At 44.8% G+C, this 15,143-nt stretch overlaps 1 long non-coding RNA gene across 1 annotated transcript; it reads left to right on the forward strand.

Moving 5' to 3' along the window:
- The first annotated feature begins 8,435 nt into the window (after positions 1-8,435).
- On the forward strand, positions 8,436-14,166 carry LOC126990790 (uncharacterized). Its single transcript, XR_007744728.1, has 4 exons — positions 8,436-8,675; positions 10,009-10,192; positions 11,286-11,345; positions 12,423-14,166. It is a non-coding gene; the product is annotated as an uncharacterized LOC126990790 (long non-coding RNA).
- The last annotated feature ends 977 nt before the right edge of the window (positions 14,167-15,143 follow it).

Genomic DNA, 15,143 nt, shown 5'->3' on the forward strand with positions numbered 1-15,143 from the left:
GCCGTCCGCGCCCCACAGGCGCAGCCAGGCGCTCAGGCAGGAAGTATTGCCAACTTGCATATATTTTTGCTACATTTTCTTGTATGATCTGAAATATACTGTAATATTCTAGACTGTACTGTTCTGGATATATATAGGAGAAGAGGGCGAGAGAGAGTCCAGTCCCAGTGATAGTAAGCTAGTGGTAAGTGAAGAGTCAGAGTGAAGTGTACTACTAAGGAAGAACATTAAACTACAGAAACTGTGCAAAGTGTTTACATATCTCCCTCCCACGGAGTCTCCTGACGGCGACACGGAACCCAAGTAACACGTCCGGCATAACAGTATCCTCCATCATGTATGTCAGCATGTTTTATGTTGCTTTTATATTGATGTGCCTTGCAACTTTTATACAGTTATTATTGCATGTAATACACCATAGTAGATTTTGCCTGTTATAAATCAGATCATGTTCAGTTAACAAGCTTTGGGTGTCTGCCATTGTTTATTTCAGTTGTAATGCTTAGCTTTTTTTATCTGCCCTGCCAAACAGTGCACAATGCTGCTTGCCATTATGTGGCAGTATGATATTTTTACTCAGCTAAGAGCATGTTGCAAAGGCATTGTAGTAATCTTAGAATGTTGTATGCTTTGCTTGTATTTGAAGCACTGGATATATTTGCTACACACACAAACAATATATATATATATATATATATATATATATATATATATATATATATATATATATATATATATATATATATATTGTTGTGCTGGAAGCTTCCCAGCGACCATAGGCCTCTAGAAGGCTCCTGGAGAAACGAGCAAAGGGGCAGGGGAGCAAGGCAGGTCCGCGCCCATGGGGCTGACCAGGCGCCAGGCGGGAAGTGTTGCCAACTCATATATATTTTTGCTACATGTTCTTGTATGATCTGAAATATACTGTAATATTCTAGCCTGTACTGTTCTGGATATATATAGGAGAAGAGGGCGAGAGAGTCAGTCCCAGTCATAGTAAGCTAGTGGTAAGTGAAGTGTCAGAGTGAAGTGTACTACTAAGGAAGAATATTAAATTACAGAAGCTGTGCAAAGTGTTTATATCTCCCTCCACGGAGTCTCCTGACGGCGACACGGAACCCAAGTAACACGTCCGGCATAACACTGGTGTCAGGAGTGTAGGCATTTGTTTTTCGCCATGGAGACTCGTTCCCAAGCTGCCCAGAGGGACGACATGTTGACTGAACTTTTGGAAGCCTTGAGACTACAGGGGGAGAAACAAGAAGAGCACAGCAACAACAAGAAAGAGCACAGCAACAACAAGAAAGAGCACTCCAGAACTCAAGAACAACAAGAAAAGCACACCAAGAACTCAAGAACAACAAGAAGGAACACTTCAAGAACTCAAAGAACAACAAGAAAGAGCACAGCAACAACAAGAAGGAACACTTCAAGAACTCAAAGAACAACAAGAAAGAGCACAGCAACAACAAGAAGGAACACTCCAAGAACTCAAAGAACAGCTAGAAGATCGCTTCACAGGATTACAGCTACAGCTAAAAGCAGTACAAGATGGAAGTGAATCAGTGCGAAGAGAAATGACTGATGTGACCACGAACTTGGGACAACGCCTGACAGAAGTGGAGAAAGAACACACAAATCTTCAACAAGAGATGGAGGTGGTACGGTAGACTACACAAAAATAAATATTAGAAGTGCAGGAAAGGTGAACCGTACAGAACAGGCAGTTTGTGATGTAAGTGACAGAGTGAAGGCCCTCGAAGACTGCTTGGCTGGAAACAGACAGCCAGTGCCTGCAGGGGCTAGTTGTACCCAAGATGCTTCTTCTACGCAAGTCCGGGGTAGTTTGAGCCCTGCTTCGCCTGAGTTTATCCCCGCAAGAAGTTTCGCCAGCCCCATGAGTCTGCTGGGTTCGCCTGTTAGAAAGAAGCCTCAGGAGTTTGATGGCAAGGTCTCCTGGGAGGCTTACCGCGCTCAGTTTGAGCTGTTGGCAGCCCGGAACGGATGGGATGACCAAGAGTGCGCGGTACAGCTGGCCACTAGCCTGAAAGGGGCGGCGCTGGAGGTCCTTGCTCAGCTCGATAATGCAACAAAGGGCAGCTACAGCGGGCTGGCACAGGCGCTGGAGCAACGATATGGGACCAAGCACCAGAACGAGCTCTTCAGGGTTAGGTTCAGAACCCGCAACAGGAGGCGCGGCGAGTCTCTTCAGGAACTCGCTCAGGACCTTGAGAGCATGGCGCACAAGGCATACCCAGGTGCCACCCCTGACCTGCTGACGGTTTTGCTGCGTGATCAATTCATCGATGCCCTGGACAGCCCTCAGCTGAAGATACAAGTGAACCAAGCTAAGCCAACATCAATGCAGGAAGCTCTGGCACGTGCCATGGAGTTTGAGTCCTTTGTTAAGTCTAGCTTGTCGAGCTTCAGGGACGACTCGACTTCTGGCTTTAGGGCACGAAAGGGCGCTGTCAGCGACACAGACAGGTTCCAAGGAACGTGCTGGTACTGCGAGAAGGTTGGGCACAAGGAGAACGAATGCTATAAGAGGAAGAAGGAATATGAAGGTGGCGCTAAGAAGAAGCCACAAGTGCTGGACCTGTGGAGAAAAGGGGCACTGGAAGAATGAGTGTCGGAAAAATGTGCCCCCAACGAGGGACCACCACTCGGGAAACTAAGAAGGACTGGTTCACGGGGGCAACGACCAGTCTGTCCTGTACATGCCTGAAGATATCAATGTGCAGGAGAACCACCATGACGAGCTGCCAAGTGGAGGGCAAGGTTGACGGAGTGTTGTGGCCTGTGGTCGTCGACACAGGCTCGGAACGCACATTGGTGCGGCCTGACGTGGTGAGTCATCGTCGGCTTCCTAAGACGCCGCATCGACTGTGCGGAGTCACAGGACACTACGCAGAGCTCAGAGGCCCAGTGGACGTGAAGTTTGAGCTCGGAGGAAAGGAATCCTCTCTGTGTACGTGGCCGACATGGATGACCCCTGCATCCTAGGTATGGATTATCTTGTCTCCCACAGGTGCGAGCTGGACTTCCGCGCTAAGCAGCTGACTGTAAGAGGAAGGAGGGTGCCACTGACGACTGTGAACAAGGAAGACCTGCCAGTGACGGTCAAGCGCACCACCATTATTCCTCCGAGGTCGGAGATGCTGTTACCCTGTCAAATTACGGGTGCCCCCACGGCTAGCCTGTGTGTGGTAGAGAGTGGAAGTCGATGCCCGGTAGAAAACGGGGTGATTGTAGGCAGTACTTTGGTAGACCCTGCTGCAGCGGAAGTGCCTGTCGTCGTGGCCAATGTCTCCTTCAGCCCAAAGAAAATAAAACAAGGGACCATGGTGGGGTTGTGCCAAGAGATCGACCAGAAACCAAGAACCTGTGTCTGCAGGAGAACCCTGACGAAGCCCCAGGAGGAGCTGCCTGACTACCTGCGCGACCTGTTTGACAGGAGCTCCAAGTGTCTAGAGGAACCCCAAGTAGAACAGCTCAGGGAGCTTCTCGTGAGAAATGCAGATGTGTTTTCCACAGGAGACCTGGACTTGGGGTGTACGGACCTGGTAGAGCACCACATCGACACAGGTAGCCACCGCCCAGTGAAGCAAGCTCCTCGAAGGATGGCACCAGCCCGTCGCAAGGAGATGGATGAGGTAATGGATGATCTCCGGCAACAGGGTTAATCGAGCGGTCCAGCAGCCCGTGGGCGTCTGCTGTAGTGCTCGTCAGGAAAAGGACGGTTCCCTCAGGTGCTGCGTGGACTACCGAGCCCTCAACGATCTCACCATCAAGGATTCATACCCACTCCCACGGATCGACGACACGCTCGACGCCTTGGTGGGCTCAAGTGGTTTTCAACACTGGATATGAAGTCTGGGTATCACCAAGTCAAAATGGCGGAACAGGACGAAGAGAAAACAGCCTTCTCCTACGGTCAAGGCCTGTGGCAGTTTAAGGTCATGCCCTTTGGCCTGTGCAACGCGCCGGCCACGTTTGAGCGGCTGATGGAGAGGGTGCTGGAGGGACTTCACTGGAAGACGGCACTCATCTACCTCGACGACGTGATTGTCTTTGGCCAGACCTTCGAGCAGGAGATGGAAAGGCTATCAGAGGTTTTCGCCCGGTTTAGAGCTGCACACGTTAAGCTCAGCCCGAAGAAATGCTGTCTGTTCCAAAAGGAGGTCCAATACTTGGGACACATCGTGAGCGAGGCTGGAGTACGCACTGATCCTGAGAAGGTGGCTGCGGTAAGGGACTGGCCGACACCCACCAACGTGAAGGAGCTGCGGAGCTTCCTCGGGTTGTGCTCATACTACCGCAGGTTTGTGAAAGGCTTCGCTACGATTGCTGCACCACTGCACCTCCTGACGAAGAGGGGCGCAAGTTTGAGTGGACAGCGGAAACTCAGGTTGCCTTTGAGAAGCTCAAGGAGGCCCTCATCAGCTCGCCCGTACTCACCTACCCAGACCCCTCTAAGCCTTTTATACTGGATTGTGATGCCAGTGATGAAGGGATTGGTGGAGTGCTGTCCCAGGCATGTGCCGACATGGAACGGGTTGTGGCCTACTTCAGCAAGAAGCTCACCCCAGCCGAGAAAAACTATTGCGTGACCCGGAAAGAACTCCTGGCAGTAGTCAAGAGCCTTGACTTTTTCCATGCTTACCTGTACGGTGCAACTTTCACCATCCGCACGGATCACGCTGCATTGCGCTGGCTGAAGTCACTGAAAAACCCTGAGGGCCAGCTTGCTCGCTGGATAGGTAAACTAGAGCAGCATCACTACAGTATTGTGCACCGATCTGGACTAACACACGGTAACGCGGACAGCTTGAGCCGGCGCCCATGCCTACCGGAGTGTCAACATTGCCTCCAGAGGGAAAGGGTCCAGAATATGTGCCGCCGCACTACAGTGGAACAGACAGCGGAGGTGCCATGGGAAGACTTGGGAAAACTGCAGCGGGAGGACCGAGATCTGAGACCAATTATGGAGTGGCTGAGTCAGTCGTCAACGCGACCTGGGTGGGAAGTAATCTCGAGAGAAAGCCCTACCAGAATTACTGGACTCAGTGGGACACTCTTCGGATAGACGACGGGTGTTGCAGCGACGCTGGGTCTCTCATGATGGTCTTGACCACTACTGGTCCACGGTGTTACCTGTGAAGTCCCGGAAGGCGTCTTGAAAGAAATGCACGACAGCATCACCAGCGGACACCTAGGGGTAAAGAAGACACTGAGTCGCCTGCGCCAAAGGTTCTACTGGGTTGGCATGAGGAAGGACGTGGAAGAATGGTGTCACGCGTGTGAGGTGTGCTGTGCAAAGAAGGGCCCCAAGAAGCGTCACCGTGCCCCACTGCAACTATACCAGGTTGGAGCCCCATGGAACGGGTGGCAGTGGATATAGCAGGACCCTTGCCTCTGACGACGAACGGAAATAGGTACATCTGTGTCACAATGGATTACTTCACCAAGTGGCCGGAAGCCTACGCCATCCCTGACCAGGAAGCCACTACCATCGCCAAGGTTTTGGTGGAGGAGTTCTTCTGTCGCTTCGGTGTGCCTAACGAGCTCCATTCCGACCAGGGAAGGAATTTTGAGTCAACAGTCCTTGCTGAGTGCTGCAAGCTTCTGGGTATCAAGAAGACCGGACCACCCTCTGCACCCACAGTCAGATGGAATGGTGGAGAGGTTTAATTGGACGTTGGGCCAGGAGTTGGCCAAGCAGTGCAACAATGATCAGTCTTCATGGGATCAGAAGCTGCCTGCGCTTCTCATGGCCTACAGGTCTGCCGCCCACGAGACTACGGGGTATTCACCGGCAAAGCTGATGTTTGGATGTGAGCTGCGATTGCCGGTGGACCTACTGACAGGAAGGCCTCCTGGGGAAAGCCTTCCAAGGACGCCTCAGTTTTGCCCGTCAACTAGAGGAACGGCTGGAAGAGGTGCACCATCAAGTCCGAGGTGCCTTGAAGTTCTCCGGGGAGGCCATGAAGCGCGGTTACAATATGAGGGCAAGCCACGTTGACTTCAAGGAAGGAGACAGAGTCTGGCTTTACAACCCGCAGAGGAAGAAAGGACAGTCTCCGAAGTTACAGAGCCCCTGGGAAGGCCCTTACACTGTGCTAGAACGCCTCTCCGACGTGACTTACCGAATCCGGAGAACGGAAAAGACCAAGCCGAAAGTTGTCCACGTCAACCGCCTATGGAGGTACCACGGTCCGGGAAACTACACCTGGAGCAACTACAGACACCCAGCAGCCGACGAAAACGCAAGGGACGTCCAGGACCGAGAGGAGGTCGACGACGACGTAGGCCTTCTGGCCCTTTCAGCCGAGGGAGATAACCTCCCGGCTTCGGCAGATGTTCCAGGGACACCCCAAGAAGCGGACGACGACGAGGCGCACCAGGAGACAGACGCGCAGGAGGCAACGAACAGAAGATAGAGACAACGCAGGCGTCCACAGCGATACGACGATTATTATGTTTTTGATTAATTCTCTTATGTTTGTACATGGTTAAATGTGTGATCGGGACGATCACAATTAAGAGGGGGGGATAGTGTTGTGCTGGAAGCTTCCCCCGGCGACCATAGGCCTCTAGAAGGCTCCCGGAGAAACGAGCAAAGGGGCGGGGAGCAAGGCGAGCCGTCCGCGCCCCATGGGCGCGGCCAGGCGCCAGTCTGGAAGTGTTGCCAACTCGCATATATTTTTGCTACATTTTCTTGTATGATCTGAAATATACTGTAATATTCTAGACTGTACTGTTCTGGATATATATAGGAGAAGAGGGCGAGAGAGAGTCAGTCCCAGTCATAGTAAGCTAGTGGTAAGTGAAGTGTCAGAGTGAAGTGTACTACTAAGGAAGAATATTAAATTACAGAAGCTGTGCAAAGTGTTTACATATCTCCCTCCCACGGAGTCTCCTGACGGCGACACGGAACCCAAGTAACACGTCCGGCATAACAATATATATATATATATATATACATATATATATATATATATATATATATATATATATATATATATATATATATAGATATATATATATATATATAGAAAATGCTTTCTACACCTTATATTTTCCTAAAATAACAAATTGATATAGTGTAAATAATATTATCAAAACATAAGAGCAGATATATTTTTCTTTACCCCATTCGTAAATCCTTTTACAATAATGAAAATAACAAGTAAAAGCTGGATAGGGTGCTGTGGCAGGTACTTTAAAAATAGTAAAGCTACCCCTAAAAAATGACGTTTTTGGTGGGCTGCAATAGATGGCGCTACTTCCGCACGCCCGAGGAATTACCACATACAACTATCTCTTCGTATATAGTCTCTTTGGACCAGATCAAGGAGACTATAGAACAGGAGAGGGGGCCTCTGGGAGACCGTGGGCGGGTGGTGGTGTATGTCGGTTGCAACAGATGGCGCAGGTGCAGCGTTGTTTACATTCAGGTGCCTCCCCCCCTCCAGACACCCACCCCCAACCCCCAGTACCCATAAGCAGTGTTGCTACATGGGATCAAGCAGCAAATGTTGCTACTTTTTTCTTCAGTCTGGTTATTTACCATTTTAAATAAAAAAAAATATATATATAGGGAGATAAACATTAAAATCAACAGTAGGAACTCTCTCTCTCTCTCTCTCTCTCTCTCTCTCTCTCTCTCTCTCTCTCTCTCTCTCTGTATATATATATATATATATATATATATATATATATATATATATATATATATATATATATATATATTTATTTATTTATTTATTTACCAGGTAGATATAGCCTGACTGCATGTCATGAGTAATGCTATTATTGTACCGCAATTATATTGTTATGCCGGACGTGTTACTTGGGTTCCGTGTCGCCGTCAGGAGACTCCGTGGGAGGGAGATATGTAAACACTTTGCACAGCTTCTGTAGTTTAATATTCTTCTTTAGTAGTACACTTCACTCGGACTCTTCACTTACCACTAGCTTACTATGACTGGGACTCGCCCTCTCGCCCTCTTCTCCTATATATCCAGAACAGTACAGTCTAGAATATTACAGTATATTTCAGATCATACAAGAACATGTAAAAATATATGCGAGTTGGCAACACTTCCTGCCTGGCGCCTGGCATGCCCGTGGGGCCCGGACGGCTCGCCTTGCTCCCCGCCCCTTTGCTCGTTTCTCCGGGAGCCTTCTAGAGGCCTATGGTCGCCGGGGGAAGCTTCCGGCACAACAATATTACTTTCTCTGCATTTGTGGGAGGCTACCAGTGGTTAGATGTGTTTTATGTATACTTATGTATATGTATACTTATGTTTTATTATACTGGAATGAACCAAGGTTGTAGCCCTACTGCCGTTCTTTCAAAACTACGTGATCATGTTTTTAGCACGCACGCTGACTTCCACCAGTAATGATTTACATTGAATCATTGGTATGTAGAGGGAAAGAGTGGGTGAATATAATTATCTCGGTCTAACTTATACTGTTTATTATACCGCTATTCGCAGCAATATCTTTCTCTGCTCCGATTGCAACGCTGCCTCGTTCAAAAATCATAACACCGCCGCGGCCGCCACGTTTATCAGCCGGAGCCTCAAATCATGTCCCTTTGTGGTGAAAAAGAGGACGTAGCCTGGTGTGAAGCTACATTTACTACGGAAGGATGCCAGCCGGGGGTAAGTGATATATATAAATAATGATAATGTGGAAATTCTAATCATTTTCACGCTGACTGCTGTTCTGAACTTGCTAACTGCATGCCTCCCCTCCTCCCGCGGCCCCGCTGGCCGCTGCACTTGATTTAAACACTTGAACATGGGGAGACTGCAAGAGGCTGAATGACCTACACACGGCAGCTCCAGATTCCTCCCCACTACCACCTGTCAGCCTCGTCCATGCAGCTATCCAGTCTACTCTTAAAACAAGCTATCGTCCCTGCACTCACTATGTGATTGCTGAGTCTATTCCATTCCCCCACCACCCTGTTACTAAACCAATGCCTGCCCATTTCCCTCCTAAATCTATACTTTTCTAATTTAAGTCAATTACCGCATGTTCTATCTTGCCAAACATATTATGCAAAAGTTAACCAGCATCTTCACTCTTTCATCCCTTACACTGATAAACTCTGGAGCAGCCTTCCTTCGTCTGCATTTCCTCCTGCTTATAACCTGACCTTCAAGAAGAGTGTATCAAGACTCTACTTTTGTCTGTTTGGGAGTGGTGAGTAGTGGGGCTTTTTTTTCTAGTACGCTTTTGTTGCCCTTGAGCTGTTTCCTTTGTTTAAAGAAAATAATAATTAAATAAATAGAAGTTGGCAGCCAATGCTTCCAACACATTTTGGTGCCATATCTACAAGTGGCTGGTGACTAAGTATCTCAGCAACCTGCATGCATCTATGCCATTCCTATCACGGTGCATGGAGCAAGCTTCACATAACACTCAGACAGAAACAGTTCAATTATGGTTATATTTCAGACTCAGTTTATTGCTCAGTCTCTTAGGTGCAGTGCTGTTAATATTGTTAGTGGTAGTATTAGTACAATTAATGTATTTATTTTCATTAATTTATCAATATTTATTTATTATATTATTAGTGTTTGAAAATTCTAATACTAGTATTAAGATAAACAAAAATATCAGAAATATATTTATACTCATTAATTAATTATTATTGCTTTTCTTATTAATTCCTTCAATGTCCTGGCACTTTGACATCTAGTGCTTCTCTGTCTAGCAGCCAAAATTGTGGTCTTTCTGAATGTGTATGTCCTAAGTCTTCATTGATGTAACTAGCTATATAACATCAAAATCTGCATCTCTCTCCCTCTCACCCAGTTGTCCCCGTACATCCTTTCAGTATCCAAAGAATTTCAATTTACATCTTGTACTCACTTAACTAATGCAGTGCAATCCTCATCTCTGTATTTTACTGTGTGGACATACTCTTTCCTTCCATGTTTCACTGTCGTATGTTATTCCACATCTAATACAACCACATCCCAACAGATCCAAACACGTTCGATATCATCCAAGAGAATGTGGCAGATGAAGGGGAGAGTCCAAGAAAGAGGCCAAGGGTGAAGACATTTAGCCACCCCCTGAAGTACATGGCAGCATCCAACCCTCTTGCTATATAGGCTGCAGGAATGTGCTCCCCATTGCAGTGCACCAGCTCCATGTACTGATTTTGGTATGAATACTTCATCTAGTGTTTGTTTGTTGTGTTATTAATCTAATTATGACATCACAAAATAGATTGTGCAAGTCACTTAACACATGCCCTGCTCAACATCACTTTTAAGTTGTAGAATTCCTTCATATGGATGCTGATTTGTGTATCCCGAAATGATTGGATATTGATTGTCTTACCGTTTTTGTTTTGTGTTTTTTTTTTTTTTTGCCCATGGATCACTGAACCATGTTATGGTATGTCTTTGGGTGTAGATCCAGGAAATGAGTTTGGGGGGGGACGTCAGACTTTTTGCGGATGGAAGGAGCATTAGCATTACCGATTAGCCATTCTCGGCAGTCCTGGTCTTGAAAAACTGGTGGACTGACCTAAATCAATGGGTATAACGGCCTGGACTTTGTGCTAAAGCATTATTTTAGCCGCAGCGCGCTTTTGAGCTAGTTTTCCTGTATCACTCAGGACTATGGGGGGGCCCGGGCCCCCTGGGCCCCCCCTTGGATCCACCAATGTGGCTATGTCTTATAATATATCTATCCTTTATAGTATGATTGTGCATCCTTCTAGGTTGTTAAGTTTTAGTAGCTACTCATGAGAAGTATTCCTTATAATGATCATTGATTTCCAGATGCTTTGCACTAAAAAAAGTGTCATTAAACCTGCTGCAAATAATAATCAGCTGTTGTCAACCCTTGCTTTAAAGAACCAATATGGAGGAAGGGGTGATGTTATATCCAAAAATCTTTTACATCTGAAGTATCCAACCTTTTTGTGTATAATAAACCTTGTTTGTTACATGAACTTAAAAGTTCACAATTTCCATACATGATTCTTTTTTCCTTGTATTTGATGATTAATCCTGACATGTATTTCCATTATCAGTAGGTAATATATAGTAACAAGACAATGATACACATTATAACAATGTATATATAGCCCAATGAGTGCACAAGATCATTTACCTCATCAGTGATGCCAAGTCCGGGAGTCCTTCCCTAAATTCTTTGCCCAAATTTGTGACACCAAGAATAATAACTAGTTTTAGTGACCATTTGTATCCATTTTTCACTTTGATTAAAAAATTGCCTCTCAACAGGATGTGAACTTGATGGGGTTGGAGGAAACTCGACTCGGCCATCAAGCTCACGACAATATAGTAAGGAATCTCTTGTTCTCAGTGATAATTCATCCTCTTTAGTTACTATTCCGTGTTGCTTTACTCACAACTAATGTGTTGGAAACATTACAGCTTAATAACATACCTCACATCTCTGCATACAAATTGAGTTCAATATTTAACTGTAACACCAGTAGGCTACATATCTTAAAAAAAGGTATGTAAAAAGGTTGACATTTTGAATGATATATTTAAACTCTATTATGTTTCTGTGGCTGTAGTACCGTTACGATTAGTCGAGTGATCAGCATATGGGTCTTATGTTTCTGATAGCATAGGTTCAAATTTTGCCATAGGCTGGCAATTGATAGTAACAGTAGTGTCCACAGATACATGCCTGTTTCTTGTTTATCCTGTTCCACTTTAAACCATGACTGGCCAATCTTTGAAGAGGTAGCCTAACCTTGAAGTGCCACTAACAAACCTTTGTCCATTCTTGAGGTAGCATAACCTTGAAGTGCCACTAACAAACCTTTGTCCATTCTTGAGGTAGCATAACCTTGAAGTGCCACTAACAAACCTTTGTCCATTCTTCTGATGTGATCCTTTTTTTTTTTCCCCACCTGCCTATAGCACCGGTAGGTTTTCTTCAGGGGCCTGGCTGTCGGCCCAGGCCCGTCATGATGCAGGCAATTTTTTTTATAGTGGCGCCATTTAGTATTGGCTCATGCTGCCCCCCGGAACTCATTCTTGATTCACTTGGATGGTTTAGCAGGGCTTAGGTATGACTAACATTGCAAAAACAGGGAATTTTTAGATTTTTAGTGTGGCAACACATTGACAAATGTTTTGGTATGGACTGAACATCAAAGATATATATATGGAAAATGGGTGCTTGACATTATATCTGTCAAGAGTCTCCAGTTACATCCTCTCCCCCATCTGAAAATATTACTCTTGTCAGGCAATCTAAGTGAAGCCTTCCATCGAAGCTGGCGTGCAGACATAATGTCAATGCTTAGATTCACTGTCCTTATAGCACTGAAAATAATGCAATTACATGCACGTATTTTATTATTTAGAATTGTGATTAAATATTTTTGCATGTATTTTCAGACATGAAAAGTGAAAATTGCTGCACAAAACAGTCTTTCGTCTGCACCGGGAGGCAAGGCAGCTCAAAGCCCAGGCTATTACAGCTCCTGGGCAGTTTTTGCCCAGAGCCAGCAATTTTTCAGATCCAATAGGGTGGATTTTTTCTAAGGTCAGGTTCAACATGCTGCAAGATGCCAAGATCTAAGCCTAGTAGGAGATATGGGTTACAAGAGAGGAGGTTTGCTCTGGCCTTATACTATCAAAGTCCAAATGCTAATAGATTTCTAAGCACAGTATTTCACTTGCCTTCAATTTCAACACTTCACCCATGACTCAGGGGTATTTCAGTAAATGTTGGCTGGAGCAAACAGACTCTGACAGCCCTGCAGCAAAGAGCACAGGCTTTGTCAAAAGAAGAGATACTTCGTGGGATTTGCCATTATTTAGTATTACTCTTGTTACGCCAATAATTGTTTTCCATATACTTTGCCAAATATTGCAAGTAATGCACCATTGTTGGTCTTGCCTGTTATAAATCAGATCTTGTTCAATTAACAACCTTTGGGTGTCTGCCACTTTCCAGTTGTAATGCAAGGAATCATTTATCTCCCCTGCCAGATATTACATGTAATGCACCATTGTTGGTTTTGCCTGTTATAAATCAGATCTTGTTCAGTTAACAAGCTTTAGGTGTCTGCCATGTTCCAGTTGTAATGCAAGGAATCCCCTGCCAGATATCGCATGTAATGCACCATTGTTGGTTTTGCCTGTTATAAATCAGATCTTGTTCAGCTCACAAGCTTTGAATATCTGCTATTGTTTATTTCAGGTGTAATGCTTGGAAGCATTTGTTCTCTCCCCTACCCAACAGTATGCAATGCTTTATTGTGGATTTTGCCTGTTATGTTTAATCTTGTTCAGGTAACAAGCTTTTGGTGTCTGCCTTACCTAATAATGTGCTGCAGTGACACTTGGCTTGGTTTCATGATGTGAAATTCAGCATGTAATTTCATCACACTAAGTGTCTATCATCACATGTCTGGCATCATTAATGTGGCTTCCAGGAGTAATCTTGTTTGTATTACAGCATGCAATGTTTTTTTCTGATTTATATGATATACATAATAACATAGGTATGATTTTTTTTGACAAAATGTAATGGCAGTTGATATTCTTGACTAATGCCTCATAAACCTTTTGAAAAATAATGCTTTTTTGAGGGGGGTGGGGTGGACAGAGATTGGTTTGTTTGGATGGCCAGTTCAAGGAGTTTCATATCAAATGATTTTATTACACCCAACTTTAATGTGTGCTAAAAACATATATTTTATTACATCCAACTCTAATGTGTGCTTCCTGCAATAAATGCTACATGTTTACTGATGTAGCCTATGAAATACATATCACTCTCTGCCCTGTAATTTGGTGTGTCACATACTGCAGCATAACTTTCCTGATATTTTATTTCACTATGAGTTGCCTTATTTTGTCTCATTTGCTTTTATCATATGTGCCTCTGCTGCATAGTTGTGCATACTGAGCTTAATATCTTCATGACCCTGACACCAAGGTCAGAGCTTGAGATCATACCGTGCCCTACATCCCATTTTCACCTCCAGGCTCGGCTGTCTCCCAGGACCACCAAGTTATTGCATTCCATTTAAGACAACTCATGTGTTACCTTCTTGATGTCCTCCATCATGTATTTCAGCATGTTTTATGATGCTTTGCTCTTATATTGATGTGCCTTGCAACATTTTTATACAGTTTTATTGTATGTAATGCACCATTGTTGGTTTTGCCTGTTATAAATCGGGTCATGTTCAGTTAACAAGCTTTAAGTGTTTCCCATTGTTTATTTCATTTGTAATGCTTAGAAGCTTTTGTTCTCTGCCCTGTCAAACAGTGTGCAATGCTTGCCATTATCTGGCACTTGTACAGTTAGTATGATATTTTCACTCAGCTAAGAGCAAGTTGCAAAAGGCAAAGGTACGGTTGGGGGCATACACTGTAGCAGCATGTGGCCTCGGTGCTCATCTCCGTAACATTGGCCCTTGAGCCTGTGGTGTTAGGGAACCCATTACCCTGGGACACAGGACCAGTGTGACATCCAGGTTGCAAAGGCATTATAATATTCTAGCATGCATAGAATGCTGTATGCTTTGCTTGTATTTAAATCACTGGATATGTTTGCTACACACACACACACACACACACATATATATATATATATATATATATATATATATATATATATATATATATATATATATATATATATATATATATATATATATATATATATATATATATATATATATATTAGCAAATGCTTTCTACACCATATTTTTCCTAAAAGAACGAATTGACATAATGTAGATAATACCTTATAAAACATAAGAACAAATATATTTTTCTTTACCCCATTAGCAAATCATTTTACAATAATGAAAAAAACAAGGAAGGCTGGATAGGGTGCTGTGGCAGGTACTTCAAAAATAGTAAAGCTACCCCTGAAAAGTGACGTTTTTGGTGGGCTGCAATAGATGGCGCTACTTCCGCACGCCCGAGAAATTACTGCATACCACTATCTCTTCGTATATAGTCTCTTTGGACCAGATTCACCTGTTTTAGCGACGATTTTGCGACTCTTCTGACCCTAGTTTTTGCTGTGAGTAAGCCTACTTACTCTTGAAGATGCCTGTGAGCACCTGTGGCCTGTGTGAGAGTGGTGTGGCCACC

The sequence above is a fragment of the Eriocheir sinensis genome, unplaced genomic scaffold (assembly GCF_024679095.1).
Source record: "Eriocheir sinensis breed Jianghai 21 unplaced genomic scaffold, ASM2467909v1 Scaffold200, whole genome shotgun sequence".
NCBI lineage: Eukaryota > Metazoa > Arthropoda > Malacostraca > Decapoda > Varunidae > Eriocheir > Eriocheir sinensis.